Source organism: Balaenoptera borealis (assembly GCF_965194805.1).
Source record: "Balaenoptera borealis genome assembly, chromosome: 11".
Classification (NCBI taxonomy): Eukaryota; Metazoa; Chordata; class Mammalia; order Artiodactyla; family Balaenopteridae; genus Balaenoptera; species Balaenoptera borealis.
In genome coordinates this window covers 75,821,905-75,836,696 of record NC_138868.1, presented here as the reverse complement: position 1 = coordinate 75,836,696, position 14,792 = coordinate 75,821,905, and the positions used below count along the sequence as shown (strand labels likewise).

At 33.7% G+C, this 14,792-nt stretch overlaps 1 long non-coding RNA gene across 1 annotated transcript in view; it reads left to right on the top strand.

Moving 5' to 3' along the window:
* Positions 1-14,792, top strand: part of LOC309604979 — a 1,175,000-nt gene that overhangs the window by 958,602 nt on the left and 201,606 nt on the right. The gene's annotated exons all lie outside the window — the stretch shown is intronic.

The following is a 14,792-nucleotide window of genomic DNA, read 5'->3' as shown; positions in this document are numbered from 1 at the left end:
CTTTAAATAAAAAAAAACTAGAGGTTTGACATATAATTTTTCTTGTGTATCCATAACATAATGCCAAATAAATATCAAATCATACATAGATGTGTGCATGGGACAAAATAAAGCCACACACAAACTGTATTTCTGTAATTCAATATATTCAAGTATCTTAGAGATAACTAGCTCCCAGATAAGTATGTGCACGTATGCATTTACAGCAGTCTTCTTTAAAGGTTCTGTAAAATACCATTGCACTTTTTTATTCAAAATATTTATTGAGCCAATATTATTATTAGTTGAGGAATACTATACTATGAAACAAAAAGAGGAATAAAATGAAAGTCTTCAAGAAACTTATAATCTCTTACATATGCACACACACATAAATAAATTTATTAAAACATGAGATCATGTGTCAGCATTTACCAGAATGGAAAAGACATTTAAAATCCAGAAGATGGAGTATTGTTTTGGAAGGTTGGTTTATTTCATAAAGAACATATAATTTGGAGGACCTTCAAGATGGTGGAGGAGTAAGACATGGAGATCACCTTCCTCCCCACAAATACATCAAAAATACATCTACATGTGGAACAACTCCTACAGAACACTTACTGCATGCTGGCAGAAGACCTCAGATTTCCCAAAAGGCAAGTAACTCCCCATGTACCTGGGTAGGGCAAAAGAAAAAAGAAAAAACAGAGGCAAAAGAATAAGGGTGGGACCTGCACCTCAGAGAGGGAGCTGTGAAGGAGGAAAAGTTTCCACACACTAAGAAGCCCTTTCACTGGTGGAAACGGGGGGTGGGGGTGGGGAAGCTTTGGAGCTATGGAGGAGAGCACAGCAACAGGGGTGCAGAATGCATAGTGGAGAGGTTCCCGCACAGAGGATCAGTGCCAACCAGCACTCACCAGCCTGAGAGGCTTGTCTGCTCACCCTCCAGGGCAGATGGGGGCTGGGAGCTGAGGCTTGGAGTTCAGATCTCAGGGAGAGTACTGCGGTTGGCTGCGTGAACACAGTCTGAAGTGGGCTAGTGTGCCAAAGCTAACCGAGAGGGAATCCAGGAAAAAGTCAGGAACTGCCAAAGACTCAAGAGACCTTTGTTTCAGGGTGCATGAGGAGAGGATATTCAGAACACCACGTAAACGAGCTTCAGAGACAGGCATGAGCCACAGTTATCAGCGCGGACACCAGAGACGGGCATGAAACGCTAAGGCTGCTGCTGCAGCCACCAAGAAGCCTGTGTGCAAGCACAGGTCACTCTCCACACCTCCCTTCCTGGGAGCCTGTGCAGCCTGCCACTGCCTGGGTCCCGTGATCCAGAGACAACTTCCTCAGGAGGACTCACGGTGCACCTCAGGCTGTTGCAACGTCATGCCGGCCTCTGCCACCGCAGGCTCACCCCACATTCCATACTCCTCCCTCCCCCTCACCTGAGTGAGCCAGAGCCCCCTAATCAGCCACTCCTTGAACCCCATCTTATCTAGGTGAAGAACAGATGGTAGAAGGTGACCCATATGCAGAGGTGGGGCCAGATCCAAAGCTGAACCCCAGGAACTGTCCGAAAAAAGAAGAGAAAGGGAAATTTCTCCAGGAAGCCTCAGGAGTGGTGGGTTAAATCTCCACAATCAACTTGATGTAGCCTGCATCTCTGGAACACCTGAAGAGACAACGAATCATCCCCAAATTGAGGCAGTGGATTTTGGGAGCGACTGGAGAATTGGGGTTTGCTGTCTGAGACAGACTAGTTTCTGATATTTATGTTTTTCTTAGTATAGTTTCTAGCACTTGTTATCATTGGTGGATTTGTTTATTGGATTGGATTGGCTGCTCTCTTCCTTTTTTTTTAAATCACGTTCTTATTTTTTTTAATTTTAATAATATTTTTATTTTTTATTTTAATAACTATTTTATTTTATTTTATTTTTTTCATTCTCTCTTTTTCTTCTCCATTTTCTTCTGAGCCATGTGACTGACAGGCTCTTGGTGCTCTGGCCGAGTGTCAGGCCTGAGCCTCTGAAGTGGAAGAGCTGAGTTGAGGAGAGTGGACCACCAGGGACCTCCTGAACACTTTTAATATCAATTGGCGAGAGCTGTCCCAGAGATCTCCATCTCAATGCTAAGACCAAGCTCCACTCAATGACCAGCAAGCTTCAGTGCTGGACACCCCATGCCAAACAACTAGCAAGACAGAAACACACCCCCATCCATTTAGGCAGCAGAGAGGCTGCCTAAAAACATAATAATCTGAGACACCTCAAAACACACACCGGATGCAGTCCTGCCCACCAGAAAGACAAGATCCAGCCTCATCCATCAGAACACACGCACTAGTCCCCTCCACAAGGAAGCCTACACAAGCCACTGAATAAACCTTACCCACTGGGAGCAGACACTAAAAACAATGGGAACTACAAACCTGCAAGCTGTGAAAAGGAGACCCCAAACACAGTAAGTTAAGCAAAATGAGAAGACAGAGAAATACGCAGCAGATGAAGGAGCAAAGTAAAAACCCACTAGACCAAACAAATAAAGAGGAAATAGGCAGTTTACCTGAAAAAGAATTCAGAGAAATGAGAGTAAAGATGATCCAAATTCTTGGAAATAAAATGGAGAAAATAAAAGACACATTTAACAAAGAACTAGAAGAACTAAAGAGCAAACAAACTATGATAAACTACACAATAAATGAAATCAAAAATTCTCTAGAAGGAATCAATGGCAGAATAACTGAGGCAGAAGAATGGATAAGTGGCCTGGAAGATAAAATAGTGGAAATGACTACCACAGGTCAGAATAAAGAAAAAAGAATGAAAAGAATTGAGGACAGTCTCAGAGACCTCTGGGACAACATTAAATGCACCAACATTCGAATTATAGGGGTCCCAAAAGAAGAAGAGAAAAAGAAAGGGACTGAGAAAATATTTGAAGAGCTTAGAGTTGAAAACTTCCCTAATATGGGAAAGGAAAGAGCCATACAAGTCCAGTAGGCACAGAGAGCCCCTTACAGGATAAATACAAGGAGAAACATGCCAAGACATATATTAATCAAACTATCAAAACTTAAATACAAAGAAAAACATATTAAAAACAGCAAGGGAATAGCAACAAATAACATACAAGGGAATCCTCATAAGGTTAACAGCTGATCTTTCAGCAGAAACTCTGCAAGCCAGAAGGGGGTGGCAGGACATATTTAAAGTGATGAAAGGGAAAAAGACTACAACCAAAATTACTCTACTCAGTAAGGATCTCATTCAGATTCAATGGAGAAACTAAAACCTTTACAGACAAGCAAAAGCTAAGAGAATTTAGCACCACCAAACCAGCTTTACAACAAATTCTAAAGGAACTTCTCTAGGCAGGAACCACAAGAGAAGGAAAAGACCTACAAAAACAAACCCCAAACAATTAGAAAATGGTAATAGGAACATACATATCAATCATTACCTTAAATGTAAAAGGATTAAATGCTTCAACCAAAAGACATAGACTGGCTGAATGGATACAAAAACAAGACCTGTATTTATGTTGTCTACAAAAGACCCACTTCAGACCTAGGGACACATACAGACTGAAAGTGAGGGGATGGAAAAAGATATTCCTTGCAAATGGAAATCAAAAGAAAGCTGGAGTAGCAATTCTCATATCAGACAAAGTAGACTTTAAAATAAAGACTATTACAAGAGACAAAGAAGGACACTACAGAATGATCAAGGGATCAATCCAAGAAGAAGACAAAACAATTGTAAATATTTATGCACCCAACATAGGAGCACCTCAATACATAAGGCAAATGCTAACTGCCATAAAAGGGGAAACTGACAGTAACACAGTAACAGTTGGAGATTTTAACATGCCACTTTCACCAATGGACAGATCATCCAGAATGAAAATACATAAGGAAACACAAGCTTTAAATGATACATTAAACAAGATGGACTTAATTGATATTTATAGGATATTCCATCCAAAAACAACAAAGTACACTTTCTTCTCAAGTGCTTATGGAACACTCTCCAGAACAAACAATTTCTTGGGTCACAAATCAAGCCTTGGTAAATTTAAGAAAATTGAAATCGTATCAAGTATCTTTTCTGACCACAACACTACGAGACTAGATATCAATTACAGGAAAAAAACTAAAGAATACAAAGACATGGAAGCTAAACTATACACTACTAAATAACCAAGAGATCACTGAAGAAATCAAAGAAGAAGTAAAAAAATACCTAGAAACAAATGACAATGAAAACACAAGAACCCAAAACCTATGGGATGCAGCAAAATCAGTTCTAAAGGGGAAGTTTATAGCAGTAAAATCCTACCTCAAGAAAGAAGAAGCATCTCAAATAAACAAGCTACCCTTACACCTAAAGCAATTAGAGAAAGAAGAACAAAAAACCCTCAAAGATAGCAGAAGGAAAGAAATCATAAAGATCAGATCAGAAATGAATGAATAAGAAATGAAGGAAATTATAGCAAATATCAATGAAACTAAAAGCTGGTTCTTTGAGAAGATAAACAAAACTGATAAACCATTAGCCAGACTCATCAAGAAAAAAGGAAGAAGACTCCAATCAACAGATTTAGAAATGAAAAAGGAGAAGTAACAACTGACACTGCAGAAATACAATGGATCATGAGAGATTACTACAAGCAACTATATGCCAAAAAAATGGACAACCTGGAAGAAATGGACACATTCTTAGAAAAACACAACCTTCCAAGACTGAACCAGGAAGAAATAGAAAATATAAACAGACCAATCACAAGCACTGAAATTGAAACTGTGATTTAAAATATTCCAACAAACAAAAGCCCAGGACCAGATGGCTTCACAGGCGAATTCTATCAAACTTTTAGAGAAGAGCTAATACCTATCCTTCTCAAACTCTTCCAAAACAGAGCAGTGGGAGGAACATTCCCAAACTCATTCTACAAGGCCACTATCACCCTGATACAAAACCAGACAAAGATGTCACACAAAAGAAAAGTACAGGCCAATATCACTGATGAACACAGATGCAAAAATCCTCAACAAAATACTAGGAAACAGAATCCAAGAGCACATTAAAAGGATCATACACCATGATCAAGTGAGGTTTATCCCAGAAATGCAAGGATTCTTCAGTATATGCAAATCAGTCAATGTGATGCACCATATTAACAAATTGATGGGTTAAAAACCATATGATGATTTCAAAAGAGGAAGAAAAAGTTTTCAACAAAATTCAACACCCATTTATGATACAAACTTGCCAGAAAGTAGGCATAGAGGGAACTTACCTCAACATAATAAAGACCATATATGACAAACCCACAGCCAACATCATTCTCAGTGGTGAGAAAACTGAAAGCATTTCGACTAGGATCAGGAACAAGACAAGGTTACCCATTCTCACCACTGTTATTCAACATAGTTTTGGCAGTTTTAGCCACAGTAATCAGAGAAGAAAAAGAATAAAAGGAATCCAAATTGGAAAAGAAGAAGTAAAACTGTCACTGTATGCAGATGATATTATACTATAGATAGAGAATCCTAAAGATGATACCAGAAAACTACTGGAGCTAATCAATGAATTAAAATTAAGGAAAGACTCCCATTTACCACTGCAACAAAGAGAATAAAATACCTAGGAATAAACCTATGTGAGGGGACAAAAAAACTGTATGTAGAAAGCTATAGGACACTGATGAAAGAAATTAAAGATGATACAAACAGATGGAGACATTTACCATGTTCATGGATTGGAACAATCAACATTGTGAAAATGACTATACTACCCAAAGCAATCTACAGATTCAATATAATCCCTATCAAACTACCCATGGCATTTTTCACAGAACTAGAAAAAAAATTTCAAAATTTGTATGGAAACACAAAAGACTCCAAATCGTCAAAGCAATCTTGAGAAAGAAAAAAAGAAGCTGGACGAATCAGGCTTCCAGACTTCAGACTATACTACAAAGCTACAGTAATCAAGACAGTATGGTACTGGCATGAAAACAGAAATATAGATCGATGGAACATGATAGAAATCCCAGAGATAAACCCATGCACATATGGTCACTTTATCTTTGATAAAGGAGGCAAGAATAAACAATGGAGAAAAGACAGCCTATTCAGTAAGTGATTCTGGGAAAACTGGACAGCTACATGTAAAAGAATGAAATTAGAACACTCCCTAACACCATACACAAAAATGAACTCAAAATGGATTAGAGACCAAAGTGTAAGGTCAGACACTATACACTCTTAGAGGAAAACATAGGCAGAACACTCTTTCACATAAATCATAGCAAAATACTTTTTGACTCACGTCCTAGAGAAATGGAAATAAAAACAAAAATAAACAAGTGAGACCTAATGTAACTTAAAAGCCTTGCACAACAAAGGAAACCATATACAAGATGAAAAGACAACCCTCAGAATGGGAGAAAATATTTGGAAACTAAGCTACTGACAAAGGATTAATTTCCAAAATACACAAGAATCTCATGCCGCTTTATATCAGAAAAACAAACAACCCAATCCAAAAATGGGCAGAAGACCTAAATAGACATTTCTCCAAAGAAGGTATACAGATTGCCAGCAAACACATGAAAGAATGCTCAACATCATTAATCATTAGAGAAATGCAACTCAAAACTACAATGAGGTATCACCTCACACTGCTCAGAATGGCCATCATCAAAAAATCTACAAACAATAAATGCTGGAGAGGATGTGGAGAAAAGGGAACCCTCTTGCACTGTTGGTGGGAATGTAAATTGGTACAGCCACTATGGAGAACAGTATGGAGGTTTCTTAAAAAACTAAAATAGGACTACCATACGACCCAGCAGTCCCACTACTGGGCATATACACTGAGAAAACCATAATTCAAAAAGAGTCATGTACCACAATGTTCATTGCAGCACTATTTACAATAGCCCTGACATGGAAGGAACCTAAGTGTCCATCAACAGATGAATGGATAAAGAAGATGTGGCACATATATACAATGGAATATTACTCAGCCATAAAAAGAAGCAAAACTGACTTATTTGTAGTGAGGTGGATGGACCTAGAGTCTGTCATATGGAGTGAAGTAAGTCAGAAAGAGAAAAACAAATACCATATGCTAATACATATATATGGGAAAAAAATGGTTCTGAAGAACATAGGGGCAGGACAGGCATAAAGACGCAGATGTAGAGAATGGACTTGAGGACACAGGGAGGGGGAAGTGTAAGCTGGGACGAAGTTAGAGTGTGGCACGGACATATATGCACTACCAAATATAAAATAGATAGCTAGTGGGAAGCAGCCGCATAGCACAGGGAAATCAGCTCGGTGCTTTGTGATCACATAGAAGGGGGGGATAGGGATGGTGGGAGGGAGATACAAGAAGGAGGGGGTATGGGAATATATATATACGTATAGCTGATTCACTTTGTTATAGAGCAGAAACTAACACAACTTTTTAAAGCAATTGTACTCCAATAAAGATGTTAAAAAAAAAAAAGAACATATAATTCAATCCAAGTCTTGTTAGTTTAGTACTGATTTTGTATGTAAAATGCAGAGGACATTTGAGTAGGGGAAAGAAGCTAAAGAAAGACAAAAGGCAATAATAGCAAGATGGGATATTTGGGTAGTGGTGAGAAATGGCAATCCCTCCTTTTCAAGTTTTCAAATTCAACATAATCTACTTCATGTGTATTGAGAATATAAGACAGGGTTTAAGTGTATGGGATTTTGATAAAATTGTCTGGGTTGAAATCCATCTTAACCAGCCCCTAACTGTTGTATATATTTGAGCAAGTTATTTAACTTCTCTGTCCCACAGTCCCTTAGATGTAAATGTCACCAATGCTAATATTTATATCACAATTTATTGTGAAGGTTAATTTGGTTAATATATGTAAAGCATTTTAGATAATGCCTAGCACAAAGTAAATGCTATATGTGTGATTGCTGTTGTTATTAGTATATCGTTACTATTGTTCTGATAGAAAAACAATACACATAGACATCTGCAAGTCAAATTCATAAACATACATTATTATGGGGAAATATTCAGAAAATAAATATGAGTTAAAGTTATAAATAGACTTCTCCACACATAAGGCTGCAGATATAAAACATTAAAAGCTAAAACATGAGCTTATACAATAAAAAATTTTGTATTTTACTAATTAATTGAATAAAAAGTTTATTTCCTTTCTCAGCAGCTTTGTTCTATTCATGCAACATTTATACCCCTATCAGTGTCTGAATGAGTATTGTGTGGCTAGAGCTGTGGTACTTCGTTTGTTCCCTTAACAGAGTTCTACAAGAAACCAAGGTTCTTCTCAGTTCTATGAAGACGTGTGAAAACAAATTCCATTATTATATAATTATTTTAAAATAAAATTTAGAGTTTTTAGAGTTTGTAGTGTTACCAAAATTATTTTTGGCACTTTTATTTTATAATAGTTCTTTGTGTATTAAATGGATTACATATAAACCTACTTATTTTAGTAGGTGTTTTATAAGTTAGAACTAATTATAGTGGATGAAGAATTAGATTGGGTGCTCCCTAGATGGCAGAATTTAGGGACACAATCTTGTAGTATTTTTAATATATAGCTTTCAACAGTAAGTTATGGGCAGATTAGTATATGGTTGTCATTATAATCATATTTTTCTTACACATTACTCAAATTTTTAGTTTAAAAGATTATTTTTTAAAGCCTTGTTGATATGTAATTCACATACCATACAATTCACTCATTAAAGTACATAATTCAATGGCTTTTAGTATTTTCACAGAATTATGCAACTATTGCCACAATTTTAGAACATTTCATAACTCTGAAAATAACTCTATGTCCATTAACAATCATGCGTCATTTCCCTCAAAGAAAAAGATTTTCAAATACTTAATTTGCGTTATTCATTGAGTGTTTTGACAAAGAATTATGTTGGTTCAATCCACACCCCTGAACTCTCATCTCTTCTCATTGCTAGCTCATGAAAGTAAAATAATTATTCCAGTTTTTCTCCTTTTTCTTTTCTTATTTAATTTCTCTCTTAGGGAAAAGTATCAATCATGAGGCAAAATCACATGTAAGACAGATGCAAAAAACTTGGTGATTTTAAAGGATCAGCAAGTAAACATGAAAGGTAATATTGGCTAGTACAAAAAGAAGTGTGACTTATTAAAAGACTGGTGAACAAAGGCCAAAAGATTAAAAAAAAAACAAAGAGAGTATAAGGGTACAAGTTGAAGGCAGTGAGTATCGATGTCATGGTGGAAAACATACTATGATCTTATTGAAAGTGAAAAATGTGATTACTAATTTTCTGAAAGATCAGACATTCTCACAGCAAAGGATATTTTATAAATACATCAACAAAAATATAAACTTCCTGTGATATATCCATACATTCCTTTCTAGGTAATTTTTTGGCAAATGCTTACCCACTCCTATACATGATACAAATATGTAACAAATTCATCTTTTTTTTTTTTTGTAATTTATTTTTATAATGGGGTATAGCTGATTTTCTTTTCTTTTTTTAAATTTAATTATTTTTTTTTATACAGCAGGTTCTTATTAGTCATCCATTTTATACACATGTCAATACCAATCTCCCAATTCATCACACCACCATTCCCACAACAAATTCATGTTGAGCCACTTATTTCCTTCAACATCTTGTTCTTTTTTCCATACAAACATTTGATCACATTATGCCTTGAACATATATTTCTTACATAAACACTTCACCTATTTTATTTATATTTGTCCTCAAATACTATTTGATATTTTGATATTATTTGCTGCAGGAAGGCTCTCCATCTTTCATTCCAGAATATGTTAGTCCTGTTACGGGCTCTATTAACCCTGGTACTTTACCAATTGTTAAATTTATCCCATGCTTCCATAATTTCTCACTTAACTATTTGTCATCCTGATAGACGTTTTGATGAAAGAAGTGATTATTTTTGTTCAGGTTTGATACAATTGCAGTGCATACTAGTTGGTTAAAGTGAGAATTTTACTAATGGTATGTAACTTTTAGTTGTGTGTAAAAATGCAAGTGTGTTTATTTCTAAGGGCTATTGGGTAGATAAAAGATGCTTTAATCAAGCCATTGTTTGCCGAAGACTGTTGCTACTTAGGTTAGAAATTGCTCTATGATCTTCTTGCAAATTCTCATTTTATCTCATCTGAGACCTATACTATCTGTTGCTGGTTCAATAACTCCAAAAGCCCACAAAAGGATGCATAGAGAATTTGCACATGAAAGTTGATCAAGTGATCTACAGATATCTAAAGTGTTGTTTCAATCAAATAAACATTTTAAATATTCTAGTAATTATAAGACATGGATTTTGTTAAAGGAAGTATGGAGCATAGTCAATAAATATTTCTTTGGCTTATACAGATCTAGAACAGTGTTAGTTGCTGTAGAGAAATTAAAGGAGTAAAAGTCTTGCATCCAAAAATGTTCAATTATTTGATAAAATTGTATAGTACACTCATGAATGTGTTCTTATTGCGATGGTGTGAAATACAAAGGTATAGTATTCAAAAAGAAAATATAGAAAGAGACTCCCTTATAAGCTTCAAATTATCATATTCAATTAAATTTCAAAAATACTTGACGTGGACTTAACTTCTTTTATTAACTCTCTATAATAACGGCATCTTTTAAAAGTGGATTATCAAACAGCTCATAAAATGAGATTGCAAGATGATCTCAATTTGGTAACCTTAAACTCTGTCTCAGGATGAAAATAATAGAATTCCATTTATTCTCAGTTATTAAAAATTCTTGGTTTAATGCAACAGAGAATTTGAAGTTTTATTAGACATCATAAAACGAAAGTAATTTTATTTCTTTGGTGCTATATTCCAAACATCATTGTGAATGCCATTACTTGAGCATTATTATTAGGAAAATAACATTTATCATTTTCACCTTTTAAATATTTAATGTTTTTTAATAACTTACTTTATATTTACCACTTTATATAAGTTGTTGACTACTCTGTGCAGTTCAACATTGAATAACTTAAATTATTGTCCAACTTAATGGCATTTAGAAAGAAACAAAATCAAGTGACATAAGATAATTATATTACCTAAAGTAGAAAGAGCAAAAACAATATACATAGAAATACTGATACTTTGATAGCTCGTCACCCAAGTTTTTCAAAAGGGAACATACCTAGATATAAAGTAATCCTACTATTATGCAGTAGGAAGATATATAAAAGCTAAAAAAGAGATGAAGTATTCTTGTTGTCTGGGCCCACGATTTTTCATATGCATTTCAAGGACAAGTTTTGAACATAAAACAAGGAAATGCAAATTTAATAATAAATCTCTACATAATTGATTATTTCATATGCCAGGATAGAGATGTTGCTTTTCTGATAACTGTCTTCAAATGAGTAAGGAGACAATTAAGGATTAACTTCCTCATCAGTCTAATCACTAACTAACAGAATAGGTATTTGAAGGGACTGGGTATTTCATTTGAGAACAGAAAGAAATAAGCCTTAAGTTTTAGTAAATTAATTATAGAACTTCCAGGTAAATATAGTACTTTGAAAATAGTCATTGAATCCCTCTCTCCTTCTGAATTCCTGGGACTAAGTTAATATACAAACAGTGAAAAGAATCAAGCAACTTATTGTGATATTTATTCACATAGGTTACCTTAAAATCACAGTGTGATGTAAGGAGTCTGGACCATGCAGTGAGACCAACCTTGATTGGGGTCTGGATTTCTTACTTAATGAAAGTATAACTGTAGTTAGGTTACATAATAAATCTGCTTCTGAATCTCTGCATCAATAAAATGCTGATATATGACTTGCAGACTAACTCAGGGTTTTAAATGAGTTCATATATGCATAGTACATAGTACAAGGTCTGGCACATAGCAGGTATTTAATAAATGAATTTGTACTGTACTAGTATTTGGAATTTGAGTGCTACAAATACATGAATGCAAAAATGACATTTGACTCAAATGTTAGACCATGGATAACAAAATAAGCTAAATAAACATAAAAGAACAAGAATAATACTCTACACTAAAATGCTGAAACCCCTCAGCTATTTTAGGAAAGGAATAACATCAATGTTACAAAAATACTTCAGAAAATAGGTGAGAAGGAAACAACATATCTATCCAAGAATTTTCTATGAGACTGATATAACCCTGACACCAAAATCTAACAGATATTATAAGAAGGAAAATCATGAAAAATTTTGAAAAAATATTTCATAAAATATAAGCAAATCAAATCTAGCAACATATAAAAACTAAATATATAATAATTGAATTGGTTTTATCCTAGGAAAATAATTTGGTTTAAAGTTTGAAAATGAGTGAATATAATCACTATATCAAATTTTAAACAAAAAAAGTTAAGGTTATATCAATTAATGAAGAAAAGGTATTCAACATCTTTATATCCCATTTCAGCTAAAACTCACAGCAAAACAAAAATAAGAAAGACTTCCTGGACCTAAAACCTATAGCTAACCAACAACCAAACTATAGCTAGCACAAATTTTAATGGGAAAATACTGGACACTTTCCTCATGAAATCACAAAGAGAGTAAGACTGTCCACTCTCACTATTTCTATTAAATGTTGTCCTAGGAATCTTCGTGAAATAAAAGAATTTTTATAAAAGCACAATTTGAAAAAAGAAGTAAAACTCTCTGTATATACAGACATTTTAAATACCAAAACTTTACAAAATCTTTATTAAAATAGATAAGAACTAATAAGTGAATTTAGCAACATACAAGGTCAAGTATGAAAATCAATTATTTCCATATATTAATTATATAAAATTAGAAATACATCAATTTAAACTAGCTTTAATTTCTTTAATTGGAAAAATTCTTAAAAGGATCATCTAAAGGGAACCTACAAAATAATGTCAAGAAAAATCAAAGAGGTCTAAATAAATGAAAGCTATACTATTTTCTTTGATGGAAATCTAACTATTGTTAAAATATCGATTCTCACCAAATTGATCAATAAATTCATCATTATTTTAATCAAATTTGGCAGCCTTCTTAAAAAAATAGAAATTATCAAGCTGACTTTAAAATTGATGTTATGTCAGTTAACTAAAAATGTCTTGAAAAAGAACAACAAAGTTGGATGTCATAACTACCCGACTTCAACATGTACTACAAAGATATCATAATCCAAATAGTACAGTATTGGTACACTAATAGACAAATACATAAATGGAACAGAATACAATTCACAAATAGACCCATGTTCATATGACAAACTGATTTTATTGGGGCTAAAATAATTTAGTGAATAAATGAAAATATTTGAAGCAAATAGTGTCAAAACAAATAAATATTTGTACGGATAAAAAATATACCTCGGCAACTACCTCATAAAATACAGAAAAAATAATTTAAGATAAATCAGAGGCCTATACATAAATGTATAAAAGATATTTTATAAGATAATAAAAATCCTTAGACATTATACAGAAAAAAACATGAGAAAATAGCAATTAAATCGAATTCATCAAAAATTTTTAAATATTATTAGAACAAAACTTTTACTCATAAAAACAGCTTAAGTAAAGTTGTTATACAAACCATTGAAAGAAAATATACGTGTAATGAACATTTGACTAAGTTCTTGAATCCAAAACTTATTTTAAAAAATTCTACAACTCCATAATAAAACACAAACAACACATTAAAATGGGCAAGATCTTGAAACAAATACTTCATAAAAAATATATGAAGGGTTAGTAAACATAGCAAGAATTTTTCAATATCATTATTCATCAGGAAAATGCTAATTAAAACAAAAATGAGAAAATACTATCTCACATTCTCACAAATATGGAACAACTGGAACTGTCATATATTGTTGTTGTGAATGTAAATAGTAATACCATTAGAAGAAAATTTAGGAAATTTTATCATAAAGTTATATAATAACACTTCTGGTTTTTATCCATGAGAAATTAAAATATACTTCCACAAAACTTATATAAGAATGCTGATTTCAGCTTTAATAATAGTCAAAAATGGAACAACACAAATATCTGTTAACAGTAAAATTGATAACCAAATTGTATCACATCCATAAAATGTGATACCACTCAGAAATAAAAAGGAAATGGGCTGCAGATTTATGCAACAAATTTGATAACCCATATGGATTGTGCTGAGCAAAAAAATAATCCCATTTATAATATGATACAGAACTAAAGAAGCATGACAGAATTTGACTGGGAAGTAATATGAAAGAGCTATTTAAAAGTCATTTTATATCCTATATCTTACATTGGTATTTAATTGTCAAAACTTATCAGATTTCATATTAACATTTGTGCTTTTCATTATGTGGAAAAATTGCATCAAAAAATAAACTGTAAATAAATATTGAAATGAAATATACTAAGGCATTATTTCACTTATAAATGTTGTATTGGTGAATTGATGCTAACTTTCCCACTAAAAAAGTGGGAAAACATCAACTAAATTATAGCCATGTTCAGTTTTTGTTGTTCTTGCTTCAGGGCACTATAGTAGCAAGAACTATATGAACTGATATTACAAGAAGAGAAAACTTTTCTAAATTTATTTAAAGGTTGATAAGAAGAGAAAAAGATCATCTTCATTCTCTGTGAAGTAATGATGAAATTAGGGAATAGAAATGTACCTGGAAATGTGATTGCAAATTCCTAATGGGGACCCAGACTCTCCCCCCCCAAAAAAAGATAAACAGAAGGTATTTTATTTTTTTAGAATAAATA